The sequence below is a fragment of the Phyllobates terribilis genome, unplaced genomic scaffold, assembly GCF_046119375.1.
Source record: "Phyllobates terribilis strain yellow unplaced genomic scaffold, ASM4611937v1 Scaffold_117__1_contigs__length_5270597, whole genome shotgun sequence".
NCBI classification, from domain to species: domain Eukaryota; kingdom Metazoa; phylum Chordata; class Amphibia; order Anura; family Dendrobatidae; genus Phyllobates; species Phyllobates terribilis.
The window spans coordinates 2,964,426-2,987,910 of record NW_027362877.1 but is presented as its reverse complement, the minus strand read 5'-3'; positions in this window follow the sequence as shown (position 1 = coordinate 2,987,910).

Here is a 23,485-nt window from a genome sequence, read left to right as displayed (position 1 = left end):
CCGTTATTATTCTCCTGGTCATTACGAGTTTGTAGACACCAAACATGTAGAGGTTCTCTTTTATTTAAGTAGTGAAAAAAAATTCCTAATTTTGCTAAAAAAAAAAAAAAAAAATGGCAGCATTTTCCAAGACCCGTAGCGTCTCCATTTTTCGGGATCTAGGGCCGGGTGAGGGCTTATTTTTTGTGCGCCGAATTGAAGTTTTTATTGATGCCATTTTGGGGTAAATCCGATGTTTTGATTGCCCATTATTGCATTTTATTGCAATGCTGCGGCGACCAAAAAGCGTAATTCTGGTGTTTCGAATTTTTTTCTTGTTATGCCGCTTACCGATCGGATTAATTCTTTTTTTTATATTGATAGATCGGGCGACTCTGAACGTGGCGATACCAAATATGTGTATGTGTTTTTTTATTATTATTTTATTTTGAATGGGGCGAAAGGGGGGTGATTTTAAACTTTTATATTTTTTCAATTGTTTAATATTTTTCAAAACTTTTTTTTTTTCACTTTTTGCTTGCTTCTATAGTCTCCATAGGAGACTAGAAGCAGCACTTGTCTGATCGCCTCTGCTACATACAGGGGATCAGCAGATCACCTCTATGCAGCAGAAATGCTCCTGTGCTATGAGCACCAACCACTAGGTGGCGCTCATAGCGATCAGCTCATGACAACCACTGGAGTCAGCTGCAGACCCAGGGTTGTCATGCTCACGCATCGGTGACCCGCGATCAAGTGACGGGGTCACGGATGGGCGGGGTAAGTGATGTGTTTCCGGCGCGGCAATGTTAAATACCGCTGGCAGAGATTGACAGCGGCATTTAACATGTTAACAGCCGCGGGTGGATCGCAATTTTCACCCCCGGCTGTTGAGGACACATGTCAGCTGTAATAATCAGCGGACATGTGCCCTGTTGAACAGGGGGTTACAGCCTGGTGCGTACTAATATGCCACAGGCTGTAAAGGGGTTAATAGCATTGCTGTATTGTGGAAGCAGAGAAACTTGTCCATCATCTCAGGTGGTCAGATATTACTGCGGTAATAATCCAGACATTTTTGGGAACGTGACAGATATTATACTCCATTTAAAGTCTGCCAGTTGTGTGTTCAAACCTATTCACACTTGGTCGCTGACCAATAGCTTATCTATTAGTGCAGTGTTCCCCAACTCCAGGCCTCAAGGCCCACCAACTGGCCATGTTTTCAGGATTTCCTTAGTATTGCACAGGTGATATTTACATCACCTGCACAGGCAATAATCCCATCACCTGTGCAATACTAAATCCTGAAAACATGATCAAAGCTATACATGGAGTGAACATGCATGATTATATATAAAAGACCCACCAATACAATTCAAGATTGACATCACATGATTAAACTACCAATACAAAAGACAATCAAGATAATGTCAGATGGGGGGCGTGGCCTAGCCAGGGATGTAGGCAGACGTGGTTCGGTGCTCTCTCGCCGACCGTCGCTGTGTGCGCCGACCCGGTATACCGCTGAGCCCTTCAGACACCGCCGGATCCTGTGAGAAGCTCTCCTGCCGCCCTGGGGAGCGTTTCTGACGAGCAGGAAAGAAGTAATGACCCGCACCAGGCAGCGAGATACTGGCCCTGGTAGAGGAGGCAGGGGCCAAGATGGCGCTGAGACTCAGGAGGAGGCGGCCAGAGAGAATGCGGCGTGCTCCAGGAGGATGTCGGCTGCTGCGCGCCTTGAGAGGTTTGCAAGGGTGGAAGTGGGTGAACACAGTGCTGGACTCTCAGAACGGGAGGCTGGGGCTGAAGATGGTATGGAGGATCAGGAGAATACTGTGGGTGCAGGAGACTGTGCGGCTGATGGCTCTGGAGATGAGGTGCAGGACAAAAATATGGAGTCTGCTGCTGACCCTGCTGTGGAGGAACTCACCCTGAAAGATGTGTTCACTGTGGTGTCATACTGCAAACAGGTGCTTGCAAAATTGTCAAAGCAGGTTACGGGTGTGCAAGCAGAAATGACTAACATTAAAGCTGCCATGCAGAAAGCCGATGTCCGCACAGGAGAGGTAGAGGAAAGAGTGAGCGCGGCTGAGGACACCATAATATCTGTACAAGCTGCTCAGAAAAAGCCAGACAAGCAACTAACAGATGTCATTGCTAAAAATGATGACTCGGAAAACAGGTCACGACGTAACAATGTCAGGATAGTGGGGGTCCCGGAAAAATCAGAGGGATCAAACCCTACAGAGTTTATTGAGAAATGGCTGCTGGAAAAATTTGGAGCTGATAAACTGTGAAAGGTCTTTGTTGTAGAAGGAGCTCACAGAATCCCACTGAGACCCCGGCCTCCTGGAGCAGCCCCCCGAGCCATGCTGGCGAGGCTCTTAAATTACAGGGACAGAGACACTATCTTAAGTACGGCGAGGAAGATCAAGGATTTAACAATTGATGGACAAGATATCTCGTTCTACTCAGACTATTCACCCACGGTGCAAAGAATGCGCATGAATTATAGAGATGTAAAGAAAAAATTGAGAGACATGGGACTTGCGTATTCTGTGATGTATCCGGCCAGGCTGAGAGACATGGGACCGGCGTATTCTGTGATGTATCCGGCCAAGCTGAGACTGGCTGCACTGGGGAGAGGACACTTTCTGCAATCTCCAGAAGAAGCTCTGGACTGGATTGAAAAGAATTCTAGACAAGTGCGAGAGCACAAGGACAGCTGAAGAGAGGCAGATTGTGGTTTTGTGAATGTGATTTATAATTATCCTTTGTTATCCTTTTTCGGTTGCGTTTAACTATTTGTTGCAGGATACAAGTCTGCTCATGGACTGGAGCGGCGTACTGGTGGTGCATACAGTTTATATACCTTTTATAGAATATGTTTTTCATAAGGCGGGAGAGACCTTTGGGAAGATAGTTGGTGGAATAGGCCGGTTTCATTCACCCACTCTCGGATAGAGAGAACGGAACGACAAATTGGGAGGTGGTTTGGGGTATATAGGGGCGGTCAGAGGAGTTTTGGTTTGGGGCATGGGGGAGGAGGGGTTGGATGCGGGGGGGGGGCAGGGACAGACGGCATGGAGGACATCTTATGATGTGGTTATATACACAGAAGTTGAATCTGATAAACAATGGAGGGTATGGTTAAGGTGTTAAGCTGGAACATACGTGGTTTGGCACACCGTAAGGCTATGTGCCCACGTTGCGGACCTGAAGCATATTTTTTACGCTTCTCCCTGGCGGGAAAATCGCATGCGGATATTACATGCGGTTTTCCCGCCAGGTAGAAGCGTTTGTGAGGCGTCTTTGCATGCATTTCTGCATGCGGGTTATCAAGCACTTCTCCAAGCATCACTTGGAAAAGTGCTTGACAACTTGTTCAGAATGGTAAAAAATAAAAAAATAAACTTTATACTCACCTTCCGATGCATTCTCTGCCCCGTCCGGAGTCTTGAGCGGCTCACGCTGTTGTGTGCAGGACCTGCGGTGACGTCATTGAGTCATGTGGTGGGTCACATGACTCAATGACGTGGCAGGTCCTTCAGACAACAGCGCGACGGAGGGAAAACATCAGAAGATAAGTATAAACTTTATTTTTTCTTTTTTTTACAGGTTCTTTGGTACCCAGGTCTGGATGAGAGTCTCCTCTCCTCCAGACTTGGGTACCATCCGCACATTGATTCCGCTGCGCTTCCGCAAAATTAATGAACATGCTGCGGATTTTTGACTGCAGCATATATGCTGCGGAAAAATCCGCAGCATGGGCATTGACATTGCGGAATGCCATTGGGGACCATGGGGTGCGGATCTACATGCGTTTTTCAAGCGTTTACGCTGCGGAAATTCCGCAGCATATACGCTTGAAAAATGCTACGTGGGCACACAGCCTAAGAGACGGGCTATTGTTCTCCAAAATATTATGGCCCACGGGCCTTCCATTATCTGCCTCATGGAAACACACTTGACGAGGGACAAAATTGGGCTCCTGGCGAGGAAATAGGTTCAAAAAGCATACCACTCTACTTACTCTGCATATGCGAGAGGGGTTTCCATCTTGGTGCATGTGGGGACTCCATTTGAGGAGGTTGAGGTTAAAATAGATAAAGATGGACAGTACGTTTTTCTAGTCTGCAGACTTTATGGTAAATTATATTGCGTGGTGGCAGTGTATTTCCCACCGCCATTTACTGGGACAAAACTGCAAGAGATTATAGAGCTCACGAGGCATTGGACAGGGACCCCTGTGTTGCTGATTGGAAATGTTAACAATATAATGAATAAAATTTGGGACAAAACTAGTAGGCAACTGGGAAGAACTGACGGAGAGGGGGAGACACCCTTTGCTAAGTATGTGTCAGAGGTGGGCCTGATAGATCTATGGAGAGTAAGACATATGGGAGTGAAGACATATTCATGTTACTCCTCGACGCACGGTTCTATGTCTAGAATAGACTTAGCCTTGAGAAATGGGTTGGTTAACCAAAACATCACTCATATTGATTATTTGCCTAGGATACTCTCTGATCATTGTCCCTTGCTGGTGGAGCTGAGGTTCGGTATGTGTGGGAATGGTGGACGGAAAGAGTGGAAGGTTCACCCGGTATGGCTGGAAACGGTAGATATTCAGAAAATCGCAGGAGAGGTGGAGGAATTCTTCCAGAACAATGTGGGAAGTACAGCCATAGGAACTGTGTGGGACACAATGAAGGCCTATGCTAGGGGTTTACTGATTCGAGATATATCCAGATGTAAAAGTCAGAACCGATTGGAGGAAAGAGAGGCATTGGCTGCGCTGAGGGGGGCAGAGGAGGAGTTGGTGCTTAATCCCACCGTAGAGGCGCAACAGAACAGAAGGAAGCTAAAAAAAAAGGTGGATAAAATATTTCTGGCCAATGGGGAAAAGAAGAGGGAATTCCAAAAAATTGCCTTTTATGAAGAGGGTGAAAAAGTTGGTCACCTGTTGTCTGCTATAGCGGCAGCGCAGAGGGAACCGGGATTTGTGTATGGTCTCTTGGATCCAACTGGCACCCTAGTCACTGAAACGCGAGATATCTTGAGGCTGTTTAGAGACTTCTATAGTGACCTATATAACTCTAAATTAAGGAACAAGGGAGATGATATAGACCAATTTTTGAGGGGTACTCAGATATCTAGGCTTAGTGAGGAGGCTAGGGATAGCTTGGAGGGCCCCCTGACGGTAGAGGAAATGGAGGAAGCTCTGACTTCAATGGCAAATAATAAAGCCCCAGGTGCAGATGGTTTACCAGCAGAATTCTATAAACATCTTAGAGATGTACTATTGACAAAATTAAAAGATGTGGTTTTGGCTCTGGAGGTGGGAGAATTACCGGAGTCAATGCGGGAGGCTACGGTGGTGGTTCTGCCCAAGGCAGATAAGGACCGGACACGGCCAGATTCGTATAGACCCATATCCTTACTACCGGCTGATATTAAAATTCTAGCTAAAGTAATGTCTAACCGATTGAGCCGGGTGGTTTCTGGTGTTGTACACCCGGATCAGTCAGGATTTATGCTGGATAGATCAACGGCCATTAACTTGAGGCGGCTAATCCTTAATATGCAATTGGCTGCTGATAATGCTGGGCATAGAGTGGTGGTCTCATTAGACACACGGAAAGCCTTTGATAGTGTGGAGTGGAGTTATCTTTTTCGTGTTCTCCAGTTGATGGGAATTGGTCCATTTTTTTGGGCATAGATAAAATTATTATATACACGCCCGGTGGCCAGATTGAGAGTAAATGGGGAACGGTCAGATAAATATGATATGACTAGAGGAACTAGACAGGGCTGCCCCCTCTCCCCGCTGTTATTTGCCCTGGCCATAGAGCCGTTGGCTGCTGTACTGAGACAGTCAGACGTGGTGAGGGGATTCCGGTATGGTGTGGCGGAGGAGAAGATAGCGTTGTACGCAGATGATATTTTATTATTCTTACAGGACCCTCAGATGTCATTACATGGAGCAATAGCTATCATCAATAGATTTGGTTTATTATCTGGGTTACAAATTAACTGGGATAAATCTCATATTATGGAAATAGACTCCCTGAATAGTTTAGATGTTGAACAGGTGGAGCGTACACAACTCAAGTTGGTACGAGAATTTAAGTATCTTGGAATTACAATAACATTACCAGTAAAGGAGTACCTTCAGTTGAATGTATACCCGATACTGGGGAAATTAAAGGATAAAACATCTACATGAAGCAAAATGCGCCTCTCGGTGGTGGGACGCACCAATCTTCTTAAAATGGTGCTGATGCCCAAATTGTTGTACGTTTTACATAACTCCCCTGTGTGGATTCTTCAGCCGGTGTTCCAGCGTATTAATTCAATATTTAGGGATCTGGTCTGGGGTGGAGGGCAGCCTAGGATTAAGCTGGAGACTCTCCAGAGGCTGAAGGAGGAGGGGGGGTCTCGCTCTACCAAACCTATGGGTATATTTTTTGGCAGCACAGTCCCAACATATTAGAGGGTGGGCGCAGACGGCAGGGAAGGGGACTATTCAGGCGGTTCTGGAACTTCATATTAAAAAGAGTCCATTGGTAATGGGTCTAGAAACGGGACTTTTTAGGAGGATGGGCAAGTCATACCCGACCTGAGGCCTAGTCCATAAATTGTGGACAAGGGTGAAGAAGATTAGAGGCATAGTGGGGCTGACAATGTATACTCCTATTTGGGATAATGAAAACCTATGTGAATTTTACAAAATAAGAGAGCTGAGAGGCTGGGTGGCAAAGGGTATAAAAATACATCTACATCGTCCTGGTTTATGAACCTTGTAGTTCACATCACCAAGCTTGTCTATCACCTCATACAGCCCTTGCCATTTGGCCAAGAACTTACTCTCTATAGTAGGAATTAACACAAGCACTCGGTCTCCGGTTCTGAATTGCCTCACTCTGGCTGACCAGTTGTAGACCCTGGCCTGAGCTTCTTGTGCCTGCAAGAGATGTCCTGTTACGATGGGCATCACCTTTGCGATCCTCTGCTGCATCAGTGTCACATACTCGATGACGCTTCTGTGGGGCGTGACCTCAGCTTCCCAGGTTTCCTTGGCTATATCCAGGAGATCTCGTGGATGTCGGCCATACAGAAGTTCGAATGGTGAGAACCCCATAGATGACTGTGGAACCTCTCGGATGGAGAACAACAGATACTGTAAGAGACAGTCCCTGTCTCTACATTCCTGTTCGATGGCCTTCCTCAGCATACTCTTCAGCGTTTTATTAAATCTTTCCACCAGGCCATCTGTCTGAGAATGGTACACTGAAGTTCTCAGTCGGGAGATTTGTAGGACCTTGCAGAACTCCCTCATCACCTTACTCATAAAAGGTGTTCCCTAGTCGGTCAGGATCTTGTATTTCCAGCAGCAGCTGCCGATCTCCTATAGGTCCCTCAATGAATATGTCTTGGAGTTGCACAAACATCTGACTGTTACAGCCGTGTTCTTTCCTCCATCCCAGACCTCAACTGTATAAATACACACACACTGGTACTAGGAGACTGGGTCGTGGTCAAGAGACATATGAGGAGACTACTGAACCCAGATACAGTGAGCCATTTTAAGTACTTACCACTGCTATTTCTGTCAACCTCCAAGGCAAAGATACTTGGATCAACGCCAGCCACTGGAAAATGGTCTTGATCCCTGGCAGCAGCAAAGATGATGACCCTGCCCCTTTGGACCATTCTGATGGCAATTGCATTCCTTGCCCTAACTCTCAATGATGTAAAAAAAGAGGAGAGGACTGGGACAACAAACTCATAAGTATCACCAAGTACTGGTTTGAGACACAGTTTCTAAAGACATTCCTAAGAACTGCTGGATATGCACCCGTAACCCAATATCCTCTGATACGTTGTCATATTGTGCGGGCTGTGTGGAGAATGTCTACTCCTCTCCCCTGTAGAACTGTACTGTTTTAGTAATTCTATGCATGTTTTAGTCATCTGAAAATGTGTTATTTTCAGGTATGGCCATTAGATGGCAGCAGAGGTACTGTTTGATACTACATTACCCTTATGTCAGTGGGACACAGGGTTAACTAGTTTGGGGGCTGTCCTCAGTGGCAAGCAAGAGACTGAGGGATCTCTGGGAGTGAGATTCGGCCATCTTGGTTATTTAAGAAGTAGCAGTGAGTGAGGAAGGACAGAGAAGAGAGACGGGTGTGTGTGGGAGAAACCAGTATGATTAAAAGGAACGGGCACATCACAGTATAATCTATACTCTAAAGGTCAATTTGTGGATCCTGGCCTCTTCCAGCCAATAGGCAGTAACGGACGTGCCTGGACTAGGGAGCCTCAGAATCCGAGGTAGTCCCTGCTAAAGTTAGGTATTGGGAGCCGTGGGGTGAAGCAGGAACTTCTCCAAGAGAAAGTCCAGAGGCAGTTTCCCCTAGGTCCGAGTCACACCGTGATTAGCACCGTGTGGGGATTAAGACTGTGTTTTACCATCTGTGAATGCCGTGTTTCTCTACAAGTGTTGTACCTCTAATCCCCTGTTTCTAAGGCCGCGCTGAACAAATAAACTGGACTGTTTTGTTTTTAAAGAACTATGTTGTCTTTTATTTAAAGCACAGAAGATCTGAACCCGTCTGAACCAAGGATGAAAGTGAGTAAAGACTTCCACAGCATACAGTCCAAACTACAGCACCCCACACTCACCCAGGGACAACAACGTCCCCATATTTCTGTAGAGGGCCAGGGTGATGACACTGCAACACTCACCCATGACTATTGTTACATTTGGCGTAGTCGGCTGGATGCGAAGTTCTCGCATCCAAACAGCGGGGTGAATAGGTCCTGTAGCACAAGAGAGAAAATGCTGGATAAGGACCGCAAGAAAAAATGTCTCTGGCGCAGATGAAGCACCTGAAGATAGACAAAGAGAACTAAAGATAGTGAAAAACGTACGAACCAAGATGGTGGACGAAGATGGCGATTGGAAGATGGCGGCCGGCAAAGTGGATCCGAAGATGACGAAGATTGGCGGCAAAAGACTGACCTTTCGTGGGCGGGGATAGCACATTGAGGCGCGAAAATACCCCAACCCACTCAGAGGCCGGCCTGGAGAAGAGGACGTCCAGTAGCCAAGGTTCGGCCCAGAAGATGAGTCGTCTGCAGGAAGAGGGCACGGTTCAAAATGAAGACCGGCTCACCAGGTAAGCAACGATGTGGGTGCGGCCGCGGGCGGAACTGCCCAGAGTGATGGGTGACGCTGATTGTTTTGCGCCATCTGGCCGGCCCAGGAAGAGGTGGAGTCTGGACTAGGGAAGGGAAGAAGCGTGGAAGACTCGGAGCCACCATTCCTGTCACAGCATGCTGCTGATAAGACGTGTGTTAGCATGGAGCCACATTGCACCTTCCGTATGCCGCAAGAGCGAGAGGAGGAAGCAACGTCTGCACCACAAGCGTCACCGGGGACTGAGGGTGAAACAGCACCTGCAGCCTCCCATACCCGGGGACAGAGTTCCAATGTCCCTTCAATGGCCGGAGGATTAAGGGGAACAAGGATTGTGACCACTGCCCCTCAGCAGGTAATACAGCACTGCAGCATCACAACCTATGGCACTGCCTTAATGGATAATGGTGGTGCTGTGGCTGAGGGGTCAACAACAGACGACCCGGGAGCAGCTAGATACCATAACCAGCCATGGAGGTGGCGGACCCCACCTTCATCTGCAGCATGGAGAGCTTTAATGAAGGAGTGATGAGAATCCAAGAAGGATGGATAAAGAGGAGCTGTCTCTGTTTTTTTTTCTGCTTCTTGTGTCCTCCCTGTTGCAGGTTGAGTAAAAAGAGGAAAAACCTCACAAGGCCTGAATTTTAAGGCAGTTGCCTTGTTTGTTTTAAGGACAGTTCATTAAGTGGCCGAGTGGCCTGAAGTTTGCCCCTGAGAAAGGGAAGGGGGGTTAGTTACCCAAGGCCCCCAAGGCCGGCTGGCCTGTACCTGAGAGGAGGATGTACCCTCGGGCTGAGGAGTAGCCCAGTTGAGCCAGATAGGCTTACCTTTTTATTTTTATTTTCCTTATTTTTGTTGCACCTTTTTCTGCTGAAATCCAAAGGTGCAGGTGCACAAACTAAGGACTGTTTGGACACTACCTGCTTCCGGGGTTCTTACCGTAAGGACTGGTGCTACAAGTCTCGTCAGCCAAATATGGACTGCACACTTGTTTCCAGGGTCCTCAACAAGGAGGACCGGTTCCAGTTTTTGTCTTAAAAATGGACTATGTGACCTTCTAAAATTAGACTGTCATTGTTACAGGATCCAGGGCCGGCGTCAGTGAGGAGAAGACGTCATGGTCACAATAGTCTTTGAAAATGTTTTAAATGACACTAACCCTATCTTCTTTCCTAGGACTGTATTGCCGGGGACGGCAATGTTTTAAGAGTGGGAGGATGTGAGGGGTGTGTGGAGAATGTTTATTCCACTCCCCTGTAGAACTGTACTGTTTTATTAATTCTATGTATGTTTTAGTCATCCGAAAATGTGTTATTTTCAGGTACGGCCATTAGATGGCAGCAGAGTTACTGTTTGATACTACATTACCCTTATGTCAGTGGGACACAGGGTTAACTAGTTTGGGGGCCATCCTCAGTGACAAGCTAGAGACTGAGGGATCTCTGGGAGTGAGATTCGGCCATCTTGGTTAGTTAAGAAGTAGGAGTGAGTGAGGAAGGACAGAGAAGAAGAGAGACGGGTGTGTGTGGGAGAAACCAGGAGGATTAACTGGAATGGGCACACCACAGTATAATCTATACTCTAAAGGTCAATTTGTGGATCCTGGCTCTTCCAGCCAATAGGCAGTAACAGACGTGCCTGGACTAGGGAGCCTCAGAAGCGAGGTAGTCCCCGCTAGAGTCAGGTATTGGGAGCCGTGGAGTGAAGCAGGAGCTTCCCCATGAGAAAGTCCAGAGGCAGTTTCCCCTAGGTCCGAGTCACACCGTGATTAGCACCGTGTGGGGATTAAGACTCTGTTTTACCATCTGTGAATGCCGTGTTTCTCTACAAGTGTTGTACCTGTAATCCCCTGTTTCTAAGGCCGCGCTGAACAAGTAAACGGGACTGTTCTGCTTTTAAAGAACTGAGTCGTCTTTTATTTAAAGCGCAGAAGATCTGAACCCGTCTGAACCAAGGATGAAAGTGAGTAAAGACTTCCACAGCATACGGCCCAAACTACAGCACCCCACACTCACCCAGGGACAACCATGTCCCCATATTTCTAAACAAAAAAAGACCAACATATTGTATACAAAGTGGAATAAGGAACCGTTAAAGCAAGGCCGGGCCCAAATCACAAAGAAGCCAACTCAAACAGCAAGATATCGTACAGGAGAAACATGAGTAATTATGGCATAAAATAGATTTTATTAGAAAATATTCTTATTAAAATGACAATAGTGTAAAGTACATAATAGAAACAACAAAGCATGGGAAAAATGGATCAGGTCAAGCGACACCAGGTCCATGTACAGGGGGCCCCAATATATTCAATATGGATAACACAGGTAAATATATATGTGTATGAGTTACTACAGGGTGGGCCATTTATATGGATACACCTAAGTTAAATGGAAATGGTTGGTGATATCAACTTCCTGTTTGTGGCACATTAGTATATGGGAGGGGGGAAACTTTTCCAGATGGGTGGTGACCATGGCGGCCATTTTGAATTTGGCCATTTTGGATCCAACTTTATTTTTTTTCAATGGGAAGAGGGTCATGTGACACATCAAACTTATTGAGAATGTCATAAGAAAAACAATGGTGTGCTTGTTTTTTTTTAATACAGTAAATTTGATTGAAAATGTATAAGTTTAACAATAGAACCAAAGAAATAACGCATAAACTGAAATTAATAGAGCATGTTGGAAATCCGCTATGGATCATACACTTATCTGGATTCTACTTGCAGACTCCTAATAAACAGTGTTTAGTCCATGCACTATTATACGAGGAGCTGAATATTTCCATAGTTGGTGTAACTGTAGGAGCTGCTCGCTTACTCAATCATTTGCTATAATCTATATTGGTTTACAATTTCAGAAACACTACAAACCTTTATGACACAGACAGGAAAACAACAGGGGGAAGGGTAATAAGGCAAAATACTGGAAGATTTCAGCAGTAAACTCTGTTCTCCTTTCCTTGAACAAATATCAGGTATTAAATTGGGCCCATTAATAGTCCCATGGTCCCCACACCTTATTGAATACATCTAATTTGGCGTTTATTACTGCCGTCAGGTGTTCCATTTTTCGTATATCCACAATTCTACTTAGTAGATCTCTATTAGAGGGGGGGGAGCGTTTTTTTCCTATGAAGAGCTATGAGGCATCTAGCTGCTGTTAGGATGTGGAGAAGCAGCTTTGAGGACTTTTTACCCATCCCTCTTGGAGTAACATTTAATAAATATATAGCCGGGTCTAGAGGGATTTCAGTGAACAATACTTCCCGCAGGAGGGATCTGACATTTTCCCATAATGGGGTCAGGATCGGGCATGCTCAGAAAATGTGGATAAGGGACCCCTTAGCAGCTCCGCAGCGCCAGCATCCATCCGGGACAGAGGGGTTTAATTTGTGTAGTAGTTCAGGGGTATGATCCCAAAACATTAATTTATATTGGTTCTCCTTGTACAAAGTGCAAAGAGAGGTTTTGGATGCTTTATCCCAGATGGACTGCCAACACCGCGGTGTTAGTTCCTTTCCCAGAAACCTCTCCCACTTAGTCATGTATGAGTGTTTAGGAGGTGGATCCCCCTGGGGAGTGTTAATTAGATCATATATGTCCAATATCAGACGGTGTGCTTGGTTTTAACATAACTTTATTCTTTCATGAGTTTTTTACAAGTTTATGACCACTTATAAAATGTGTTCAAAGTGCTGCCCATTGTCTTGGATTGTCAATGCAACCCTCTTCTCCCACTCTTGACACACTGATAGCAACACCGCAGAAGAAATGCTAGAACAGGCTTCCAGTATCTGTTGTTTCAGATGCTGCACATCTCTTATCTTCACAGCATAGACAATTGCCTTCAGATGACCCCAAAGATAAAAGTCTAAGGGGGTCAGATCGGGAGACCTTGGTGGCCATTCAACTGGCCCACGACGACCAATCCACTTTCCAGGAAACTGTTCATGTAGGAATTCTCGGACCTGACACTCATAATGTGGTGGTGCACCATCTTGTTGGAAAAACTCAGGGAACGTGCCATCTTCAGTGCATAAAGAGGGCAACACATCATCATGTAGCAATTTCAGATATCCAGTGGCATTGAGTTTTCCATTGATGAAGAATGGCCCCACTATCTTTGTACCCCATTAACCACACCATACCATCAAGATACCACCCTGTATATTTGGGTAAGATTTAACAGCCTCAGTAGGAAGTATGCACCAACATTAGGGTTACAATAGAAATAATAATACCCATAGCCAGGGCTCTGGCTGGGCCAGTCAAGAATGGTCATAGAGTTGTTCTGAAGCCATTCCTTTGTTATTTTAGCTGTGTGCTTAGGGTCATTGTCTTGTTGGAAGGTGAACCTTTGGCCAAGTCTGAGGTTCAGAGCACTCTAGAAGAGGTTTTCATCCAGGATATCTCTGTACTTGGCTGCATCCATGTTTCCTTCAATTGCAACCAGTTGTCCTGTCCCTGCAGCTGAAACCCCCCCCATAGCATGATGCTGCCACCACCATGTTTCACTGTTGGGATTGTATTGGGCACGTGATGAGCAGTGCCTGCTTTTCTCCACACATACCGCTTAGAATTATCACCAAAAAGTTCTATCTTCATCTCTTCAGACCAGAGAATCTTATTTCTCATAGTCTGGGAGTCCTTCATGTGCTTTTGAGCAAACTCTATGAGGGCTTTCATATGTCTTGCACTGAGGAGAGGCTTCCGTTGGGCCACTCTGCCATAAAGGCCCGACTGGTAGAGGGCTGCAGTGATAGTTGACTTTGTGGAACTTTCTCCCATATCCCTACTGCATCTCTGGAGCTTAGCCACAGTGATATTGGGGTTCTTCTTTACCTCTCTCACCAATGCTCCTCTCCCACGATTGCTCAGTTTGGGTGGACGGCCAGATCTAGGAAGACTTCTGGTGGTCCCAAATGTCTTCCATTTAAGGATTATGGAGGCCACTGTGCTCTTAGGAACCTTGTGTAATGCAGAAATTCTTTTGTAACCTTGGCCAGATCTGTGCCTTGCCACAATTCTGTCTCTGAGCTCCTTGGGCAGTTCCTTTGAGCTCATGATTCTCATTTGGTCTGACATGCACTGTGAGCTGTGAGGTCTTATATAGACAGGTGTGTGCCTTTCCAAATCAAGTCCTATCAGTTTAATTAAACATAGCTGGACTCCAATGAAGGAGTAGAACCATCTCAAGGAGAATCACAAGGGAATGGACAGCATGTGACTTAAATATGAGTGTCTGAGCAAAGGGTCTGAATACTTATGATCATGTGATATTTCAGTTTTTCTTTTTAATAAATTTGCAAAAATTTCTACATTTCAGTTTTTTTCAGTCAAGATGGGGTGCAGAGTGTACTTTAATGAGAAAAAAAATGAACTTTTTAAAATTTACCAAATGGCTGCAATGAAACAAAGAGTGAAAAATTTAAAGGGGTCTGAATACTTTCCGTACCCACTGTATCTGTCAGTGAACGGGATCTGTCCCCTGCAGGATCCAATAGCATGGGGAAGTAGCTGATGGATAACTTGTCTGTAAATAATAAAAAGGGAGGAATTGTTATGGTAAATATTTATACTTTGCTTTGATTATAATTTTACACAAATCTACCTATATATTTGATAATTTTAATATTAGTTTTATAAGTGTTATTCATAAAAGTGATAACACAGGGTGTAGCGCTGTGTTTCTGTTACAATTTCCTCTGTTTTTTTAAAGTACAGTTAATTGGATATAGTTTTAGTTTCAAGGACATCTGCAGATGTTTCCATAATTACAATTTTGTTATTTTCAATTAAAATGCTTTCTTTCCCCAATTAAAATATCTGCAGCATGAGGTAATGTAAAGCCTGTTAAGACATTCCCCTTTTGATATCTCTGTTGTTGTAATAAAGATATGTGACTGTGCTTCTGAGACTCAGGTAGAATTGTACACTCAGACACTGGCTGTGTGTTATTCTCTTTTCTCCGATGCATCGTATTGATTCTATTTATCTAATTTGAACCAAAAATGGCCGACAGATTTACAGATAATTATCTCCATCCAAATTAGCTCTTCTTCGAAGGGCTATCACCGACCACGACCGATGGATCCTGTAACTAAGGCTCCGATCACATCTACAAGACGTCACCGACCACGACCGATGGATCCTGTAACTAAGGCTCTGATTACATCTACGGGACGTCACCAACCACGACCGATGGATCCTGTAACTAAAGCTCCAATCACATCTACAAGACGTCACTGACCACGACCGATGGATCCTGTAACTAAGGCTCCGATCACATCTACAAGACGTCACCAACCACGACCGATGGATCCAGTAACTAAGGCTCCGATCACATCTACAAGACGTCACCGACCACGACCGATGGATCCTGTAACTAAGGCTCCGATCACATCTACAAGACGTCACCAACCACGACCGATAGATCCTGTAACGAAGGCTCCGATCACATCTACAAGACGACACTGACCACGAGCGATGGATCCTGTAACTAAGGACCCGATCACATCTACAAGACGTCACCGACCACGACCGATGGATCCTGTAACTAAGGCTCCGATCACATCTACAAGACGTCACCAACCACGACCGATGAATCCTGTAACTAAGGCTCCGATCATATCTACAAGACATCACCGACCACGACCGATGGATCTTGTAACTAAGGCTCCAATCACATCTACAAGACGTCACCAACCACGACCGATGGATCCTGTAACTAAGGCTCCGATCACATCTACAAGACGTCACCAACCACGACCGATGGATCCTGTAACTAAGGCTCCGATCACATCTACAAGACGTCACCGACCACGACCGATGGATCCTGTAACTAAGGCTCTGATCACATCTACAAGACGTCACCGACCACGAGCGATGGATCCTGTAACTAAGGCTCCGATCACATCTACAAGACGTCACCGACCACGAGCGATGGATCCTGTAACTAATGCTCTGATCACATCTACAAGACGTCACCAACCACGACCGATGGATCCTGTAACTAAGGCTCCGATCACATCTACAAGACATCACCGACCACGACCGATGGATCCTGTAACTAAGGCTCCGACCACTGATGGATCCGGTCTCTCGGCCTCTATTCTCCCCCTGGAATCCCCTCAGTGCTGACGTCACACAGATCCTGTTCTGTCTCCAGGAATATAATCTGCGGGGAATGTTCTCTGCTCTGTATATAATGTCTCCTGGGCGCAGGTCTCTGTATAATGGCTGATAACAGAGAGAACAGAGATCCAGAATAAGTATGAAGCGTGTGCTGCACTGAGGGGGAGGAGCTGTGGTGACGTCATCATTATCACAGGGCCTTCACCACTTCTCTCCTGAGCTCCGCCCCCTGATCACATGGCGGTGATGTCACCACAGGTCCTCCCGCTCTCAGTGCAGATCTCCGTCCTGGTTGTGTGCAGCTCTTGCTCTCTGTTATCAGCCGGCAGGACGAGATCCCTCCAGCTGATCCAGTGTTCATCCCTCCTTCTCCTGAATGACACCGAGGATGGACGAGGACGAGACCACCAGAAGATTATTACACTTCACCCTGGAGATCATCTCCCTGCTGAGCGGAGAGGTAACTCCTCTACATTTCTATCAGCTTTATTGTGTTATGTAACAAGTCCGACATCAGGTTTTGCTATCTGATCTGAGAGCAGCATGATGTGGGGGCAGAGACCCTGATTCCAGTGATCGGTCGCTTAAGGCCCCGTCACACTAAGCGATGCAGCAGCGATCCCGACAACGATACAACCTGTGAGGGATCGTTGCTGCATCACTAATACATCGCTGGTGAGCTGTCAAACAGGCAGGCTCACCAGCGATGAGGGGAGCAGCGATATCCTGGAAAGAATCGTTCCACGATGTCCTGCTCCCGTTACCAGCCTGCTGCTTAAGCAGGAGCAGGCTGGTGACTATGGTAAATATCGGGTTACTAAGTGCGCGTGTGCCCCTAGTAACCCGCTGTTTACCATGGATACCACTCTGCTACGGTGCGCTGGAGCCTCCGCTCACCGTAGCAGAGTGGTAGTATCTATGGTAAACAGCGGGTTACTAAGTGCGCGCGTGCCCCTAGTAACCCGATATTTACCATGGTTACCAGCCAGATCGTTGGTCCCGCTGGTCACACACAGCGATGTGTGCTGGCCAGCGGGAGGCCAACGACCAAAAAATGGAACAGGACACTTTGCAACGATCAGCGACCTCACAGCAGGGGCCTGATCGTTGCAAAGTGTCACACATAGCGACGTCGCTGGTGAGTCACCAAAACCGTGACACAGCAGCGATCTCGCTAGCGATATCACTTAGTGTGACGGGGCCTTTACTGGGCTGCTCGCTGCAGTTCTGATGAAATCCCTGTTTTTTCTGCTGTAGCTCTAGTAGTGCTCTGAGCTCTGTATAGCTCCACCCACAGCCCTAATTGGACGCTCTCTGTACACTGTGCATAGGCAGAAAGCTGCCAGTCAGTGGCAATAATTTAGTGACAGATTCCGTTTAACCTCTTCATGCCATTCACCGTACATGCAGCACCTGATGCAAGCAATCCAAAGTATTAGATCAGCGATCCGGGCAGGAAAAGTTGATGTCCCGTCCAGAGACAAGGTCAATTAGTGTAAAAAAAGAAAGTTTTTAAAATTTGTAAAAAAACAACAACAAAGAAAGGAAAAATTATTAATTAAATACACATATTTACATAAAAATAAATAAAGTACACTTTTGGTATCGCTGTGTCCAGAACGACCCGATCTATAAAACTGTCCCACTAGTTAACCCCTTCAGTGAACACGGTAAAAAAACGACAAAAAAAAACAAAGCAAAAAACAATGCTTTATCACCATAGCGCCAAACAAAAAATGTAATAACAAGCGATCAAAAGGGTAAATGTAAATAAAAATGGTATCGCTGAAAACACCATCTTGTCCCGCAAAAAAACAAGCCGCGATACAGCTCCATCAGCTGAAAAATAAAAAAGTTATAGCTCTCAGAATAAAGCGATGCAAAAAAAATTGTTTTCTATAAAATAGCTTTTATTGTGTAAAAGCTCCAAAACACAGAAAAATGATATAAATGTGGTACCGCTGTAAACGTACTGACCGGAAGAATAAAGCTGCCTTGTCAATTTTACCACACGCGGAACAGAATAAAAAAAACATTAAAAAAAATTCTGGAAGTTCTGTTTTTTGTTTATTCTGCCTCCCAAAAATTGGAATAGAAAGTGATCAAAAAATGTCACGTGCCTGAAAATGGCACCAATAAAAACGTCAACTCGTCCCGCAAAAAACAAGCCGTCACATGACTGTCGGCCGAAATATGTAAAAATTATAGCTCTCAAAATATGGCGATGCAAAAACTCGATTTTTTTTTTTTAAAAGCGTCTTTTAGTGTGTGACAGCTGTCAATCATAAAAACCCGATATCATTCTGGTATCACTGTAATCGCACCGACCCGAAGAATAAAGTCGTCTAATCACTTATACCGCACGAGGAATGGCGTAAAATATAACTATAGGGTTAGGGTTGGGTTTGGGGTTAGGGTTGTGATGGGATTGTGATTTTTTTCAAAAGTAAAAAAAAAAAAGATGAGGATATGGCGACTAGTGTTGAGCGCTCGCTACTTGAGTTTGCATCGGGTGCTCGGGTATGCATTGAGTATCGCGGGTGCTCGAGTCTCGGCCCCATATGCATTGTGGCCAAAAAAAACTCGCGGGGATTGCCTGCCATGCACGAGCGATCCCCGCATGTTTTTTTTTGGGTGTCTAATAACCATGAAACATGCGGGCGGGGACTCGATCACCCGCGATACATGGTGCATACCCGAGCACCTGATGCAAAATCATGTAGCGAGCACTAATGACAACTTATTCAATATGATGACCTAATATTATCAAATTCTGTGTCGTACCTCTGGGTTCAAAATGTTCACTATACCCCTTAATAAAATCCTTGAGGGGTCTAGTTTCCAAAATGGTGTCACTTGTGGGGGGTTTCCACTGTTTAGGCACATCAGGGGCTTTCCAAACGCAACATGGCATCGCTAATTATTCAAGCAAATTTTACATTCAAAAAGTCAAATGGCGCTCCTTCCCTTCCAAGCCCTGCCGTGCTCCCAAACAGTGTTTTTTCCTCACATATGGGGTATCTGTGTGCTCAGGGGAAATTGCACAACAAATTTTGGGGTCCATTTTTTCCTGTTACCCCTGCGAAAATAAACAAAATTGGGTCTAAAGTAACATTTTTGTGAAAAAAGTTAAATGTTAATTTTTTTCTTCCACATTCCAAAATTTCCTGTGAAGCACCTGAAGGGTTAATAAAGTTCTTGAATGTGGTTTTGAGCACCTTGAGGGGTGCAGTTTTAGACTGGTGTCACTTTTGGGTATTTTCTGTCATAAAGGCCCCTCAAAGTCACTTCAAATGTGATGTGGTCCCTAAAAAAATGGTTTTGTAAATTTTGTTGTAAAAATGAGAAATCGCTGGTCAACTTTTAACCCTTATAGCTCCCTAATAAAAAAAAAATTTGGTTCCAAAGTTGTGCTGATGTAAAGTAGACATGTGGGAAATGTTATTTATTAAGTATTTTGTGTGACATATCTCTCTGATTTAAGGGCATAAAAATTCAAATTTTGAAAATTGCTAAATTTTCCAAATTTTCGCCAAATTTCCATTTTTTTTCACAAATAAACGCAAGTGATATCGAAGAAATTTTACCACAATCATGAAGTACAATATGTCACGAAAAAACAGTCTCAGAATCAGGGGGATCCGTTGAAGCGTTCCAGAGTAATTACCTCATAAAGTGACAGTGGTCAGAATTGTAAAAATTGGCCCGGTCATTAACGTGCAAACCACCCTCGGGGGTAAAGGGGTTAATATTAATGATATAACTTAATATTCAGAAGAATTAAAGGGGTATTCCCATCTCCAAGATCCTGTCCCTATGGGATACCGGATATATAGTGTGTTTCATATAAATGCTGTGTTTTTTTGTGTAAACTGTGCATTTTATATAAATTGTGAGACCTGCTGACAGGCAGCACAAAAAGGGTTAATCTTCCTCTAACAGGCTTGATCATGTGACCCAGCTCTGTTTAATACGCAGAAGCTTCTGGAAAAACGCCTCTGGGCAGTCAGCCAATGACTGCAGCTCTAACAGTCACATGGGAGTGGGAGGAGTTAAATCCTGTGAGGTAGTTAAGGATTGAAGAGGCAGTTGGTGGTCAGACATTTTGAGAAGAGGAAGCCATTTTGTAGGTGAAGGAGTTACCTACCTTCTCCCTGACTGCTGCGCTTAAAAAAGGGACAGACACAATAAGGGGAGCTGATAGTCTTCATATTAGGAAGAATTACCTCAGGGCAGAAACAGAGCACAGCGCTGAGGAAGAAATATTCAGATCTGATGAAACCAGAGGTTTCCAGGATCTGCCTGTCTGCAGGTGCAGAACAATATTCAACCATGAGTGTCATCCTGTACCTCAGCTCCCTACCGCTTGTGAATAAGGCTATGTGCCCACGATGCAGAAATGAAGCAGAAATTTTCCTGACCATTTCTGCATCTCCTTGCCAGAAAAATGCATGCGGATTCTATGTGCGTTTTTGACGCTTTTTGTAAACGTTTTTTAAGCGTTTTTGAAGCCAAATAAAGTTAGTGGGAAAAAAAAGGCCAATAATGTAATTTCCTAGTCAAACCCCTATTCACCATTTTGGAAGTATTCAGGATGCCACAAGAACTGCAGCCCCTGTAATTAATATAAAAAATATATATATATATATACACATACATACTCAATGCAGATATGTACGCGTGTGTATACATGGGCACCCCCCCCCACACACACACACACTCCTCATCCAGTATCCAATTACGGCTCTTTCACACGTCAGAATCTCCGGTACGAATGGTGATGACTTTATCCACACATACCGGAAACACACACAGACCCATTTCAATGTATGCTTGATCACGCATACGCTGTACAATAATCTTACATTTCAATGTACTTAACAAAAAAAAAAAAATGGGTGGGTTCACGTGTATTTTTAATAACCAGGAGAGGGAAAGCAGACGGCTGAGAGCTGATATAGTCTGGGAAGTAGCCAAGGATCATGGCCCCTTCCCTTGCTATTAATATCAGGCCGCAGCAGTTAGCTTAGCCTTTACTGTCCATTCTACAGTGGGACCCAAAAAAAAAAAATGACATAGTGTCCCCCTATAAATTGGAGCCAGCAAAGGCTAGGCGGACAGCTGCGACCTGATATTAATAGCCTAGAAAGGGGCCAAGGTTATAGGCCCCCTCCCAGGCTATAATATCAGCCCTCAGCCGCCCCAGATTTGGCGCATCATATTTGTGCGCCAAATCTGATGCTTAGCCTCGCTCTTCCACGCTGCCCTGGTGCGGTGGCAGGGGGTAATAGTAGTGGGGTTCATGTCAGCGCCAGCTGCCATAAAGCCCAGGTTAGTAATGAGGGGCGTCTATAAGACACCCCCATTACGAACCTACAAAGAGTTAAAAAGAAAAAACACACACTACACCCAGAAAATAATTATTTATTTGAAATAAAACACACAATTTTATTTAATTATTAATTTACTAAAAAAAAATAATTACCTGTCCACGTTCCTGCGATGATCTCCCATGCACAGCTGTCACATCTGGAGATGTGACAGCTATCATGGCTGCTGTAAGCTCACACTGCCAGGAACACGTCCGCTCCCGGCAGTGTGAGGCACTGACTGAGGTCACCGGAGTGCATTCAGTCAGCGCAGCTCCGATGACCCCCCTTACGGCCCTGCTGTACCGTGGGAATTTCTCACAGTCAGCGGGACCGTACAGGAGGTCACCGGAGCAGAGCTGCCTGAACTCCGGTGAACTCGCTTATGCAATGACGGGGCTGCTTTACGGCCCCGCCATTGTAGCGGTGGCAGCGGTTTAGAGCGGTCACATTTTATGTGGCTGCTCTAATCTGGAGATCTTCATGGGACACTCGTGGAATACTACGGAGGGGTAAGGATAAAATTGTGTTTTTTTATTTTATATTTTATTACAGGAGATTGAGGGCTTCGGGGAATTAGGTGTATAGGTGAGTATAGGTGTATTTTTTTTATTTTTTACTTTATTTTAGGTGGTGATCGGCGGGAACAGGTAATGTATAAACTAAATTTCTTTAGGCAACCACTGGCCACCAATGAAATGTATTTTTAAAATTAATTGGGGACCAAACAAAAAAAAAAATGGGGACTTTAAATTAATAAAAAAAGATAGGTTGGCAAAAAAAAAAATATGGGGGCATACAAAAAATAAAAAAAGTATAGGGGCAAAAATATAAACCTATGGGGGCCAAAAATAACATATGGGGCAGTTTTACGGACACATTAGGGCAATTTTAACAGCAGGATCAGGCTGATGGGAACTACTGCTCCCATCGAGCTGATCCTGCTGCCACTAGTGAACGGGGGATAGACATAGGCCGATGGGAGTAGTAGTGTCACATAGACCTATGTCTGCCTGCACGCAGACACCCGCTGACAACCGCAGACACCGCACAGAGCCCATGCTGACACCGCGCAGGTTTTCAGCGCAGACACCCGCAGACACCCGCAGACACCAGTCATGACCGGGACATTCAGGTCCATCTTGTACCACCCCAGGTGCTCAGCCATGATCCAGGAAGACAGGAATGGTATGGGATTCTCGTCTTCCTGGATTTATGGGATGGCTGGAACGCCCCCGCATGAGGTCACTTCCCATTTGCTGCAGTCTTGTGTTCCAAAATCGCAGCAAATGCGCTTTAATTCTGCAAGTAGTTTTACATATTTGCAGATTTGAAGCGTTCCAATGCAAGTCAATGGCGGCGAAAACGCAGCGCTTCTGCAAAATAATTGGTGGTGCTGCATTTTTTTCACCATGAAAAACGGAAGTGGAAATTTGAGCAGCATGTGCACAGCAGACGCGGATTATCATTGGGGGACATGGCGGGCCTTCTACCAAGCGTTTTTGAAGCTTTTCTGCAGAGTTTTTGCTGCTGCAGCAACGCTTCAAAAACGCATCGTGGGCACACAGCCTAAGAATTTGACCCATTATCCCCAGTAAAGGGACTTCTGTTTAAGATCTTTAGGCTTCTTTATGACTGGCGCTCGGGTGCACAGACTACTACGACCATCATCACCCTCTACCTGGAGGCATTTACTGGAAAAATATTATATTGTGGAGTTTAATTTGAGAAGAGAGGACTCTTCTCCTGACAGAAAACTGTCCACAGCGAGATACATTGTATACT